Raw genomic sequence first — 15,392 nt, 5'->3', positions numbered from 1 at the left:
AGCGCATGGGCAACACATACAACATAATCGTTTTGTTTGACGGATTCCACGTACCGAGATGCGTATATTACGGACTTATGCTCGTCACACGCTTCCTCTACAGGAAGCATATTGACGTGTGCGATGAGTCCGGGAGGCTGGGACACCGCACCTACGTGTGCCCCAATCCCAACGACAAGATTTGCCGTGGATGTGGACGCAACCATCCGTCGCCTGACCATCGATGCGAGCTGCGCTGTCGACTGTGCGGCAAGGGACACTTCATGGGAGACCGCAGATGCCAGGCGAGATACAAGGCCCGATACATAGTCAAGCATAGCAACTACACAAAAAAGACAAAAATAGGAACAAGCGGCCGCAGCGGACGGCAGTGGTTACGACAGCAGCAGCTACTGTAATGGCAACAGAGGCTACTACCACAATTACCCCGAGATAAACCGTCATTCACTCAACGAGAACCGAAGAGACGCTCGACTTTCCGCTGCTTCCGGCGGCGAGCCTCTACTTGTTGCGGGCGACCTTAACGCGCCCCACGGAGCCTGGGGCTACGCCCGAGAAACACGCAAGAGCAAACACCTTTCGGAACACTCGCAAGACCAAATGCTTCAACTCATCGTGAATCCCGCCGATCCTACACGCCGAGGGAAGAGCGTGAGTGTCGACACGCTGCCAGACCTCGCGTTCGTCTCGAATGTAGCTACAACGCACTGGCAAAATACACAGGGAGATTTGGGGAGTGACGATTCGCTGATCGAGATAGCGATAGGCACGGGCCCGAGCGGTCGTGGGACTAACCCTGAAGGCAAGGGCCGTAAGCTCAAACTCGTGAAGTGGGACACGTTCCGCAAGAAATGAGAAGAAGCGGGGCGAGGCGACGAGCCGATTACGCACATAGACGAGTCACCTCGAAATGATTGACAGCAGACTGCTACACATCTGGGAATCAAAGCGACTCTTCCAAAAAAGATTGATATGCCGAAAACATAATAAGGCGTTGCGCACACGCACAGCACAATTAGACAGAGAAATAAAAGAACACGCACTCCAGGTATGCAGCGCACAGTGAAAAGACACCTGCAACAACCTCGAGAGGCAGATGACCAGGACGGGCGCTTGGCTCCTCTTTCGGCAGCTATTAAATCCGGAGGAGACTCGGACTACTCAAGGCCACAAGACTTGTAGACTGGTAAAAGATTCTAAAGGCGATAACTTCCTCGAACCAATACGTGACCGTTACTTTAAGAAGGTCGAAAGCATCAAGCACGGCGCCTATGATGGCGTCGCAAACGAGAAACTGGACACAGAATTTTGCGAAGTGGAAATTCGGATATTCCTGTTCGAACTAAACACCCGATCGGCTCCTGGCCCGGACCGGGTTACCAACAAGGCTCTCCGTAACCTAGACGACGAGTGAATCTCCCGACTCGCGACCTACGTTAACGAGTGTTGGCGAGGGCCCTCCCTTCCCGAAGCGTGTTAACGGGCCCGCGTTATCATGATTCCAAAACCAGGCAAGCAAGTTACGCTCGATATTCTAAGACCGATTTCGCTTACACCTTCTGTCGGCAAAGTCACGGAACACGCAGTTCTCTCCCGCTTGACAAACTTTCTCAAAGACCGTGACGCGTTCCGCACACCGTGCTAGGATTGCGCCGAAATCTCTCCGCACAGCACGTATTGCTACAACGTGATCACCAGGTCGTAGATGACACTACCAGCTCCACTAAGGCAATTCTCGGCCAAGATATTAAAAGAGCATTTGGCAACGTTAAAGCGGAAGCGATCTTAAAAACAGCTAGAACATTAGGACTAGGCCAAAGAACGTATAAGTACGTTGGAGATTCCCTCGCGGGCAGGCGCGCATGCATCGTTGTCGGCGACCAGGAATTGCCGCAATTTGAGACGGGTCCATCCGGCACGCCGCAAGGATCCGTCATATCACCATTACTCTTTAATTTACTTCTACTCGGTCTACCCTAGAAATTAACCGAAGTAGAAGGACTGCATCACAGTGTCTACGTGGATGACATCACCCTCTGCGTTCCCGGTGGAGGATGCGACGGTCACGTCGAGCGAACCCTACAAGCAGGTGTAGATGCGGTCCAGAGTTGCTTGCGTGGAACGGGCCTCAAGTGCTTGGCTACGAAGTCCGAGCTCTTAATCTACAAAATCACAAGGAGGGGTGGTAAAACCCTGCGCGACGAGGAACGGGAATACTCCAAACTACGCATTATAGTCGCATATGGTACTCGCATACCGCATGTACAGAAAATTAGAATCCTGGGGTTACATCTGCAGGCAAATAGGAATAAAGGAGAGACGGCGCGAAGACTTCGTCGTTCGGTATATGACACGACCCGACTCTTGCGTCGCATCACGAGTAGAGGAAATGGTACGGGTGAACACTGCGCTATCCCTATCGTACAGGCGTACGCGATAAGCCGCACGAGGCATGTTTCCCCTTCCTGACGTGGATAGGGTGCGAAAAAAAGTTCGCATGCATGATACGAAAGGTATTCAAGAGGGCCGTCGGCGTTCTAGTCAACGCGAGCACCGACAAGTTTCTAGAGCTCTGGCTCCAGAGCTCACTTGACGAGTTAATCGGGGCGCACGACGTTGCGCAATACCAACGATTATTGAAGTGAAAGACATGTCGATGCATCCTCCAGCCGCTCGGCATCACGTACCACATTCAGCATGAAAAAAAGACGGCGGTTCCGCCCTCCGTCCGCAACCGCCTGGTCATCCCGCCGCATCCCAAGAATATGCACCCGAGGCACCACGCCGGGAGACGCAACAAACGGACGAGCCACCTTCAAAATCAGTTTGGCAACATCAACGAGGCGGTGTACGTGGATGCCGCGAGATATGAAGAAAGTATAAACGTACATGCGATCGCGGTTGCAGACCGCACGGGTAGGCGCCTAGCGAGCGCCACGGTGACCACGGGACACGTGGAGGCGGCCGAAGAAGCCGTGATAGCCCTAGCACTGGCCGCGGTGCCGAACACTGCTATCGCGATCAGCGAATTAAATGTGGCTATCCGCGGCTTCGTGCGTGGTTGCGTCTCGCGGGAAGCGGCCCGCATACACCAAATTTGTGACGAGGGCAACTCGGTATCACCCTCGCAACGCCAAAATTCTATGGTCTTCGTCGTCTGTAGCCCAGCACACACCGATGTCCCACTCGCCGGCAACGAGGTGACCCATGCCACGGCTCGAAGTCTCATACGCCGAGCCGCCGCATATTATGTGGCTGCCGCCTCCGCCCCCGAGAGCGCGACATCGGATCTACCGGATCGGGACACCCTAATATAAATGCAGCAATAACATTCACAATGCGCGTAGGGCATTCGCCTAACCACGTTCAGGGACCTCACCCAACACTATAGACCTGAAAAACGCACATTCCCGCCACCACACGGTAAATTAAACATGAACGAGGCCATCACTTTACGCTTGCTCCAGAGGCACACCCACCCTAGCCCCGCCGCCTTACATCACTGCTACCCGGGTTTATATTTGCACATGCACTTGCTTATCTTCATCGGGCGCCCACATTTAATCGCCTAATAAATGTTATTGCACAGCGCAGGACGCGCCTGCATTTATCCGAAGTTTCCGGAACGTTATGGATGGTTCTATCCGATGTCTGTCACCGGACCTTGTGTAATGTGATTGCATGTATGCGCGACGCGAATAGTGTAGAACTTTGTGGAAGACACGGGGGTCCTTGGGATTACTTTGGAACATTCGACGAGTGGTTTATAAAAGCCGACGCGCTTGACCCGCTGATCCAATTTTCGACGATCGCCGACTGTCTTCGTCGCTTTCGTTGAGCATTGCGTGCAGTCCCTTTTTTCTAGCCACAGGTTCGCCAAATAAAGTTACTTTCGCAGTTCGCCGTCACTACTACGTGGCAATATCCAACAGATGCGTGTAAAGCTTGCGGACAGAGAGCAACGCTGCGGCACATGCTCTGGTAATGTGCTGGCAACTATGGTAGTAAAACCACCTCCGTTCGGGACGCGTCCATAATCGCGGCCGTTGCCAGAGTACAGAAAGCGTCGAGCCCGCTCCTTCCCGACGCCGCCCCGGCTGCGCGACCCGCCGGGGACATTCTCCGTCAGCGTCGCAGCCACTGGGAGGCGGCTCTGAAAAGTTCAAAGTTGGCAGACCAGTTCTGGTCCGTCCGGCAAGCCGAAGATGCCGCCCGAGTTCAAGGACTTCGAGTCGCCACTTGAGGCCACCACAAGAAAAACTGCCGGACGATTTTTCTTCTAGAAGTAATTTCACAATGTGTAGGAACTAACTATTCTTCTTCCTGCATGTTGTCTAGTGACATTTGAGATGTCGCAAGCGTCTGTCCTTAGACCAATACATATATTCAATAACTCGCCCTTCACCATGTATGGTTGTTTTAAACAAACGATCGCAACGCCCAGATCACGCGGTAGTAAACGTCTCTGCAATGTGTATCAGTTGGATAGACGGAGAGAAAGCAGCTCACGTTTGAAACAAAATCCGTCAACCCTTCCGTTCGGGGAGAGGCCTCTTAAACCTTCAATCCGGACGCTCAAGGTCACGGGCACAAATCACTATTTCTCGTGTCAATTAGAACCCCTTAGTACGGGGTACCATAGAAGCTTCTAATATGGTAAGGTGGCAAATGTTTAAAAGGCTATTCTTCTTTAAACGTGCTATTTATTATTCATAATCAGAGAACGTTCTAGAGAACTACGGTTAGCGCCAGTCGCGGATACCTTTGACGCAACAGTCATGTGCCAAGTGAGAAGCACTTCTGTTGGACGCGGAGTTTTCCGGCTGTCTTGTGCCCTTAGTAGGAACTGGGCATCATAGTTGAGACAACTGCACCATACACTTTATTTTCTTGGATTTAGCAATTGGGCATGTCCACTATGAGTGTGCTCATTCTTGGTGAGTTCCCTAAAACACGTGTGTGCTGCTGCTATGCGGCAGATGCTAATCCCTAAATGTGGATAGACATGTGTCGTGCTTTGTGCATGCCATCATTATTCATCCCTTGCCAAACACAAACATTGCTTCTTACAACGAAAATCACGCAACGCACCAAGAAAGACAGATGAAAGGAAAGAGCGTCATAAAGCGAAGGCGACAAACATCATCTTCACTCACGTGACATAGCTGCGCTGCGCAGTTGGCTGATTTGGTGTTTGCGTTTCGGGATAGCATGTAAGTGGCGTAGTACATATACATGTAAATTTTATTGTACACTCTAAAAAGTTAACCCTAACATTAACGGCGACATTTTAATGAATTTTGACAAGCAGCCAGAGTCAGTCCAACGATACCTTTCTGTCGCTGTGAAGAAGTCGGGAAGAAACGCAAGATTACCACATTAAAAATAAAAAGAAAACGAAATTGACTGTGATAATAACACGCTTTTAGATTGGCTGTTGTGTGCACAAAGTCGTGGTGTACGCTTTTCGAAATGACGGCCTGCCGTCATTTTTACGTTGAAATGCTTGTAAATACAGCTGGCAAAATATTTAATGTCGTTTACTGTAATATTATTTACATTTTAATAAAGGTGTCACGTTCTTGGTCGATAAACAGGAACATTGCATAAGATATCACCTTGCATGCGGTGATATTGAAGAAAACTGCACGCATTGCAGATAATTGAAAGCTTTTATTTTTGCAACTTCATTTACCGCAGAAAAGCGAATTACGTTCTTCAAGATCGCCCCCCCTCCCTCCCCTTTACCAAGATTTCACTCAAATCATATTCCTTTGATTTGTATGTCATAGTAAGGTTTATCAGGCGCGAAGTTGATCCGGCGAGCTACACTCGTTAGCACAGTTGTTTTCAGTGCAACGACAATGCATGTGTCGAATACTCCAACTGTGAAGTGTCATTTATTTTCCATCAAAATTGGGTGGACTTCTGTAACGCGTAGAACTTACAGTTTTGCTTCAGATTCATCCCGGATTGCTGCTTTAATGCATTCCATCTCAGCGTCTAGTTTAGCTTTGTGCACCTCTGCCGCCCCCTTACCAAGACAAGCCCCTGTGATAGTTCAGTCGTGAAGGCATTTTCGGTCGAGCGGTACTCTGCTCAGACGTTTAAGCAACCAAAAATTTCCGCGCTGCCTCGGCTTGACGACACCATTGCTCTGCATACACAAGCAGTCACTGTCCCTTCTATAATTGATGGTGCGGCGGACTGACAGGCGCAATCCCAAAGAGAAAGAGAATGACGGCACATTTTCGCGTGAAGCTGCTGATGTCGTCTATGCCTACTATATGCTCAGTATTCAGCCGGTTATTTCTAGATTCACCTCGAGACTCGCACCCCTGCCCACGCCGCTACAATCATTACATGAAATACTGAGAGCATAGGGATAACTTAACTAGTATTTCCGCATTAAAGATTGTACGAGGATGACCACCGATATCAAACACGTAGTAATTGTTTTCTATGACCTCAGAAAGAAAAAAAGTATAAATAAGCTTAAGATCAATGTTTCTGGAGGCTAATAAGCTGCATTTAAATAGAAAATCCAACACTGAACATGTAGTTTCTATACTAAAATCTACCTACCATTGTACAAGGAGGAATTAAATGCTAATTTATGCTTGTTATTCCTAGCAGCTTCTTGTTGGCGAATTAGCCACTGTTACTTGCACTCTCCTTTAAAAAAAACTGACATTTTTCTCCAGTGGATACAACGGCGAAGAATGTGGTATTCTTTTTTCAGAATTCAGTACGCCTGATATTTTTAAATGTGTGTAGTGGTCAAAAACAAAATTTTTCGTTTGTATTTCTTCCCGACGCCCAATTGCGCATACTCGCTAACAGCAGGCGGCTGGCCTAGTTAAGGTGAGGTAATTGAAAAGGCCTAAAACCTACCTTGCCAACTGGGTGTACATCCTCCCGAAAATTGGCGCTTCTTGCATGGTTTCTGAGGTGGTGATCCTACGCCATATGCTTTTCTAATCTCGGCGAGAAGAAAAAGGAAGATGGTAAAAACGACCAAATGTTTGAAGTTGGAAACTTTCGCCATTGCTGGTTGGCGCAATAGTCCAAATGTCTCTGCAGCGAAGTGTTCTTACATCTATTTCAAACGCAATGTCCACGGACACAATTGTCGCTCTCGCTTAGCCACGCTTCCAGTCGCGTTTGTTGCTTAACTTCTGTTGCCTATGTTTCGGCATAAAGTCATGCCTTTCTTCTCGTTTTATTATATGTTTGTGCGTCTGTATTACCGGCGTAGAGCAAGAAGACCGCCAAGCTGTTCTGCCAACACTTGTTCCATTATACAGAAATATAATAAAAAAATCATTGTCCGCCGGCCGCTGCTGGTGATATTTTATCCGTTTGTGCGCACATGGGAGGCCAGAATAATAAACATACTTTTACAAGTGATCGATTCTCCATTCTAGAACCTATGCTTTTCTTAAATTTTCCACAATATATACATTGCGTCTCCAGCTATTCTGGATGGTCCTGAACGTCACATGTATATTTAAAGCGAATGAGAAAGCTACCAGCAGGGCCACGTAAGGACATCTTTAGTTTCACAGATCACAGTCAACTTCCCGCTTACATATCTGGCAATAAAATGCTGCAGTTTTAACGTAGGTCTAATAAAGTGTCTTATAATGCAACAACTTGAGTAGTTAAAGAAACGTAAAATAAAACTCGAACACTTTGTTTTCGGAGGAGTGAGAAGTGACAAGTTATCTTAGGAGTTTGAAACTGGTGAATCTCTATCATCTATATAGTAAGCGTTTATTTCGAGTGGGTCTCGTGATCACATTATAATTTAACAGTCCTGGGTATATTGTGGACGCATAGTCTACATGAACCGCCACAAATGCCGCAGCACCGCTCCTTCCACTCGCCACAGGCGCAGCTACAATGTATTTACCTAGCGCGTACCCACCACGTCGGCTTAAGTTCGCTGCTTCAATTTCACATGGGAGCCACTCGACACTCTTTACAGGCGCTCCTGCTCTCAGACTGCAAATACGCCTCCATTAAAGGGTGTGGGAGTTGCTTGTACGTCACCTAACAGAACAGTAAGGGCTAGAAAGCACTACTCTAATCTAACGGAAGTTACGCAAGAACGTTTGGCTCGCAAACGCGCTAATAAGGAGCCACGATATGATGATTTAAAGCTTCATAAGCACCTTAAGATCACTGTGGCCGTATTTGCTTTTTCGATGCAACGTTGGAAATATATCCACAGGGTAGGATGGCCTCACTGGAAGAGATGTTTTGATTTGTTAGAGTGAAGGAGCTTCGCAATAAAAATGCAAGACAGACTTTCTGAAAATGAAATAAAATATTTTCATTTTAGAAAGTACATTGTATTGCTCTATTATAACTTTTAAATAGAATTTGAAGCCTTCAGCCGGTCGTAATTGTTTCAAAGGTTTACAATATAAGACGGGAGTCGTTAGGGATAGGCCTCCAATTAACGCTTATTGTTACGTAAAACGACGCGAGGCGTGACTATATGCAATGCATTTACACTGTACACAGCAGCTACTAAGAGGGTTGACAGCCTGCACAGCAGACAGGCCCGTCTTCCTCGTCATTTGCTCCAGGTGGAATGTCTGTCACGGAATGAGCTGGCTTCGTAACACTACCTCCGGTGGTAGGAACGCCGTGTGGGTGCACTTTAAACATTGATGTTAGGAGGGCCTATGCTTTAAGTTGGGTGACGTGAACTGTCACTGGTCGCGATGGTAAGTGGCACAGTCGGAAAGACGGTAATAATCTCGTAGTTGATGTCCGTGACCTGGCGGACAATCCGGTAATGATCCTTGTACCGAGATAACGACTACTCTGACAGGCCAACATGAAGAATGAACACCACAGGAGAAATAATGCACCGGGTGAGAAACAAACGTCGTAACGCCAGATGTCATAACTGCGCTTCTGGATCGCTTGCGCGGCCGACAGCATAGTGCGGACGATCAGACGCGCATGATCGGCACGAGCGATGGCATCACTTGCATATTTGCTAGGCGGTGCTGTAGCACACGGAAGTAGGGCGTCCGCTGGTAAGGTTGGTTCAGGGCCAAAGAGCATATGAAAGGATGAATAACTGATGGTGTCGTGACGTGACGAATTGTCCGCGATGGTCACGTAAGGTAGCACCAGGTCCCAGTCACGGTGGTAGGATGAAACATACATTGAGTGTATGTCTCTGAGCGTGTGATTTAGGCGCTCGCTACAGCCATTGCTTTGGGGATCGTAAGAAGTGGTCAACTAACGCTGCGTTGAGGAGGAGCGCAAAAGATCGTCGATTACGAGGGGCAAAATGCGCATCCTCGATCTGTGAGCAATTAGCGAGGTGCGCCGTGGCGTAGAGTAACTTATGCGGCAGACAATCAGCAACGTCAGTAGCAGTGCTGCTGGGGAGCATTCGAGTGATTACATACCTTGTTGCAGAATATATAGCAACACTTTTCAGGCACTTTTCGCCCGATTTCGACTCAGGAAAAGGACAGAGAATGTTAAAATCAGCACGAAAAAATGATTCGGTCGCGATGGCGAGCGGTTGAAGCAGTCCAGCAGGGAGCGAGGCAGGTCTTTTCAGACGTTGGTATTTATTTCAGGAGGCCACGTAACATCGGACAGACCAGGCGAGACCGCGTCAAAGGAAGCGGTGCCTGATACAGTTATACGTACGTAGTACGCCAAGGTGACCAGAAGTTGGTTCCTCGTGAAGCTCATGCAGGACCATGGAATGCAGATATTTGGGTACAATGAGAAGCAACTCAGGCCCACCTGACTAAACGTTACGACAGTAATGCGTGCCATTCAACATAATGAATATGCGCAGTGACGCGTCGTTAGGTGTAGATTAGTGACGGTCAATGAGCAATCGTTAGGAAGTATCACGCCATCGTTCTTCACCTATCTCGAGAAACTTAGACATAGACATGATGCAGGGGTTAGGCTCGGTGTCGCATATTTCTGTTAGGTCAAAAAGCTAGCGCGGCAAACAGTTGGCATACAGATGGAGGCCGCCAGACTTGTAGGTAACTCAGTATGAATACTTCTGAAAGCGCAGCGCCCACCTACCAAATCGTCCAGTAGGGTCTTTCAATGAAGAAAGCCAACAGAGAACGGGATGGCCAGTGACAACACGCAAAGGTCGTCCATACAGGTTAGGACGGAATTTCCAAACCGCCAGGATAAGTGCAAGGTATTCTATTTCTGTAATAGAGTAGTTGCGTTCAGATTTCAAAAGGAGCCGACTAGCGTACAGAATTTTACGATCAATGTCTTGTTGGTTTTGGGCCAAAACTGCACCGACGCCCTGACTAGTAGCGTGCGCGCGCACTTCGAAGAAAGAAACTGGGTCTTGAACTACTCTAGGAAGAAAGTTTTTGCTTGCCAGAGCGTGATTATTGCATTTGGCTTGTGTGGATTATCTTCCACAACATGTCTGTCACCTGCCTTTCTCAAAAATTGACCTGCAGTTTTTATGATTCGCGAAAAACCCGCTCGGTTCATTTTCACCCACGCGCTGCCTCTCGCGATCTACAGTTGAGCAACATAGTCGCGTCAAACTTCGGTCCGTTGGCAACGTGCCGCAGAACACAGATTGTCCGCGCCAGCCAGTACATCGCGAAATGGAAACACACATAGAGCTGCGCTCAAATTTTGCATTAGTGAGCGTCGAAGCGTCGCTGAATAACTTTATTCCGCAATTTATCCGACCACCCGGCGGCCCATAGAACAATCAGGCGCGCGCCACTCAGGAAAGTAGCCGAGAAGACTTCACTCGTACAACAAGACAAAGAAAAAAGTAACTGATGAATACTGTACTCCGTAATGCCAAATTTGAACGCAGCCTCATACGTGTTTTTATTTAGCCATATATTGACTGGCAAAGACAATTTGTCTAGGCCGGCACGTCGCAAAAGCAACGAAGTGTTGGGCGACTGCCTCGCTAATCTGCAGATCGCGAGAGGCAGTGAGTCGGGGAGGCGTGGCTGCGATTAACAGCACAGACCGCAGGCCGACCTCCCAGGCAATGCCGGCTACTCTGGCGCCAAAATGCAAAAGTTGTATGAAAGCACTATCGAGGTGACCTATAGTACCCTTGTTTGCTCAGCAATCATGCGCACAACTTTATGCGTAATTCAAAAAAAAACTTCCTACATAAAACCTTAGCATATTTTGTCTGTTCAAAGTTCTTACTAAATAACACCCACTTGGTAATTAAACCAGGAATAAAATTTTTCGTCTTTATTTGTTTATTGTCTTTCATTTAGCCACTCAGCCTGAGGCACTGGGTGTGTGCCTATTCTTTGCGAATTTTCTATAATGGACATGCCCCACTACAATTCGTAAATAAAACTCATAAAAGTACACTAAAACAAGCTACGCTTTGTATAGCATCAAGCAGGCACCACTTTTCCACATAGCTGCGCATCACGTAGACTCAAACACGTACGTTAGATCGGCGCGAATTTTTGCGCTTTTCGAAAATCAAATTGTGGTTTTATTTATGTAATGCATTAGCGTTTATGTCGCATGTGTAGGCGCAGCACTTGCTGTCGACATGCATGACACTTTTCTTTTGCTTTCACAGCGAAGGTACAAGTGTTTAGTTGGTCGGAGGTTTTCGGGGATCATTCTCTCGAAGAAAGAAAAAAACATTCAACAAATAAAAAAGAGAGTTTTAGCGACTGAAGCGAAAAGTGCCTATATTTTTTGGTATTCCACGTGCACCTTACAGCAGAGAATTCGTTTCAATTTGCTGAACATGCCAGTGCCTGTTCGCGCTCGGAATTGGGCCTTCACTTGAGCGCACTAAGTGGCAAGATACTCCATCACCAAAGTTGGCGAAACGTTCCTCGAAGAGCGGCAAATACCCAGCGAATTAATGGCATAGCTCGCTAAACGGCTGCTCCGAAGGGGGGTTCATTGAAAATCTGCAGACACCCCGTAAACTTGTCCGAAATGCATCGGTTTGCTTTCATTGGGGAACCCTCGTGACTTGAGTTCGATTCCGCTCAGCATTGGAAAAATTCATTCCATGTTTTTATTCGTTGTAGAGCGGCCGATTTCCAGTAGCACATAACTACTTACGCAAGTTGGCGTCAAAGATATAGAGATAATTTAATTGAAGAAAGGCAGAGAGGTCTGCCTGAGCTAAGGTGCTCTAGCCTGATATTCTGCACATGGGGAGGGGGAACGGGGACATAAAGGTGTGATGACGGATGATGATTACATAGCAAGAGGGATGCGCAAAGGTGAAAGCAAGTTCAACACTCTGGTGATAAATATTCACAAATGTCATCCATGAAGCCACTATCAGGTTTCGTATCAAGTCTGTAGTCACCAATTCAAGTGAACTTAAAAATAAATGGGCTAGGACGAAGCTGGTCTGTGGGCATCACCTGCGTGAACAGCACTAGCGCCAAACAAAAGCTTTATAACATATAAAAAGCTGCGATAAGCGGCTCCAGCACGGCGAGCACTTCTAGGGCACTTTTAGCGGCCGGATTCTCGAAACCATCTTTGACGTCAAGGATGTTCATAGAAGAGTGGCACACACCCAATGGGGCATGACCGCTGACCCAAGTTGGCATCACAGAGAAAGAGAGAACTTTATTCAGGAAAAATACGGCTATAGAGGCCGAAGGGTGGGTCCTCAGTCCAGGACTCCAGTGGCCACGGCCACGCGCCGAGCCGGGTAGAGTAGCCTTAATTCAGTATCCTGGTCAATCTCGGTGAGCGTAGGCTCACTAAAAGATTATTCTGCTAATTGCTGGTAATTGGAATTTTGGAGCCGTAACTTGCACTCCCATTGACAGGGGGACAAATATGTCCACCCCGCACACCAATGGCATTGCTTGACATATCTGATTGACCAGATGGCATGTCACCGCCCTAGATGTGGCAAGGTGTGTGAATTTTTCTGTATAGCCAAATCTCCTCCACTGTTAACTGCGGGTTTGGCGCAACAAATTCTTGGCGTGAATGAGGTTGACGTTCTGAAATATCGTATGCTAGTATAACAGCGAAGGTGTTATCCTCTGTGTGGTCGGAATTTTTAGTACCCGTCCTGGACCAGACAGAACTTATCGTCATCAGCAATTGCTCATGCCCCTTAGCTAGCAAAAATGCAATGGCTCATCCCACACGTAAAGCACAGGCTACAAGCCCTCAGTAAAGTGAAGCGAACATAAACACGTTCATTGGAATTGCCCATGCAAAATACAGAACAGCGTACGTTTCAATAAATTACAACCTCAAAACATGGCTCATATCCCAGTAAACAAGCGCAAATTCAATGGCTCACACCTCCGCAAGCAAGCAAAAATTGCAGTGGCTCCTAAGGCAGAGGCTACAATCACTAAGCAATGTGAAGCTAACGGTGCATACAATTATTCAAATCACCTATACACATCAAGGAGAAGCATACGTTGCAAAAAAGAACAAGATGAAAACAATAATCTGAACCATAAATTAAGCATTGCATATGCCCCCTCCCGCCCCCTCCCAGCAGTTGTGAGGGTTTTGCAACAGCTTGACTCGGCCTCCGCTTTAGCAGGGCCAGGATGGCTAGCAAAATTTAAATGCGTAAGCATTTCTATGCCAAGCCCACAAGAATCCTGTCCATCCGTCACGTAGGTTAAAGCAATGGCTCGTATGCCCCTGAACAATAGCTTGTACCTCCGTAATCTCTCTCTCATAACCACGTCAGCAAACAAAAAATTTAATGGCTCATACCGACGTAAGGCAGAGGCTACAAGCGCTCAGAAAATTGAAGCGAGGAGTGCATACATTCATTGAAAACACCCATACAACACAAAGAGCAGACACGTAAGTGAATCACAAAACCAAACCAAGCATCCGAAACATCAATAAAGTATTGCATACTCCCCTCAGCAAATATAGTAGTGGTTTTGCAGCAGCTTCGCTTGTTATCCGGGTTGATAAGAACCGATAAGCGTTGAGAAGGGCCGGATGACGTGTTATAAGGCTGATCACGACTGTTGAGGGTCGGTAACAGTTTATACTGGTTGGCACAAATTTCATAAGATTGAAAATGACAGCAGGTTGCGTAAAGATAAACAACTGGCACAGTGCGTAATCATTGGGCCATTTACACATTGTGGAGTGTAGTCTCTGCGTGAATTTATATGACAATTGGTGATATTTTGTTTGAAACTGATCATTTGTCCCTGGTAGTTAGCTATCTTTTTAAACACAGCATCACCAGTTATAATGTAAGAATATGCATGAATAAACTTTGAGGGAAATTATGGCCGGGTTGGCAAGAAACTCTACAAGATAAAATAAGTGTTAAATATCTAGCTTACCAAACTGCTTAATAAACGGCTACCGAAAAACGAAAAGACGTTCAGAAGAAATAAAAATAATTGAAGGATTTGTCTTTGGTACATACATGTAAAAGGGTTAATTCAAGGGAAGGCATCAGTGGTTGTAGCGTAAAAAATAAACTAATACACAGCTGGAATGCCAAAAACAATACAAATGGCAGTACAAGCGAAACTGGCAGCTTGTCATATGGGCTAGCGCCGGAAAACCGAATTTAATGTACGCATTAGCCATTTGCTAATCGCATTGCCTCGAAAAATTATTTCGATACACTTACATTAAATAGCGACATATTTGTTTTTCTTGTTCTCGACTGTAGCGCGCTTCCTTGCTAGGATGGAGGTCTCGCGAGCAAGAGCGTCTACCCCTAAGTTGCCAGTGACACTAACGTGCCCCGGAGACGACACAAGGTAATGTATTTGTGGATCGCCGAAGATGTTAAGGGCGATCCCGGGGATTCTCCCTTGGAGGAAGAGTCCGCAAGCCACCTGAGAGTACATGAGTACGCAGGTTTGCCAGTATTGTCCTGGGTCCTTCAAAGTTAATGTACACCACAATAGCATTGCGTCTCTCTGTGGATGGAACCACCGGCAAACCCAAGAAGCCGTGCGTATCAGAATGTTTACCTGCTCAGTCTCTTAAGTGTTGTGTTCTTCACATAGGAGGCTGTAGGTATATATACTTATTGAAAAAGCTTCAACTAGTCGGGTGTCATTATGGCGAGGGCTACACTAGTAACCTCTACTGTGCTGGTATCACGGTTGTCACGGTGCTGTTGTCATGGTTCTTTGGTTTTCGGAAGACCTCGAAACAGCCACGATCACACGTCCGCTAGTGTCCCGTGCTGTGCCTGTGTACATTGTGTCGGGCTGATTGACGAATCGCATTTCTAACAGTCGGGCTCGGGCTTTCCGCCTGCCGTCATTAAAATTTATGTTCATTTTTGAGAATATGGGGAGATTTTGAGTTTTTTTCTCGAATTTCCCTTGGAATGTCTTCCAGTTCGCTGCTGCAGCATTGTGTGTTGACTG

The 15,392-nt window shown here is 47.1% G+C and overlaps 2 long non-coding RNA genes across 2 annotated transcripts in view; one reads left to right on the top strand and one right to left on the bottom strand.

The window, feature by feature from the left end:
* LOC142583260 (uncharacterized) overlaps nucleotides 1-7,175 on the bottom strand; it is a 36,251-nt gene extending 29,076 nt beyond the window's left edge. The window contains exon 1 of the long non-coding RNA XR_012828584.1: nucleotides 6,895-7,175. This is a non-coding gene — a long non-coding RNA (uncharacterized LOC142583260). The remainder of the gene's footprint in view (nucleotides 1-6,894) is intronic.
* The window catches only part of LOC142583262 (uncharacterized), a 94,116-nt gene that overhangs the window by 8,894 nt on the left and 69,830 nt on the right, over nucleotides 1-15,392 (top strand). The window lies entirely within an intron of this gene.

The sequence above is a fragment of the Dermacentor variabilis genome, chromosome 5 (assembly GCF_050947875.1).
Source record: "Dermacentor variabilis isolate Ectoservices chromosome 5, ASM5094787v1, whole genome shotgun sequence".
Lineage (NCBI taxonomy): Eukaryota > Metazoa > Arthropoda > Arachnida > Ixodida > Ixodidae > Dermacentor > Dermacentor variabilis.
The sequence above is the reverse complement of the archived record's forward strand: the minus strand, read 5'-3'. Positions and strand labels throughout refer to the sequence as shown.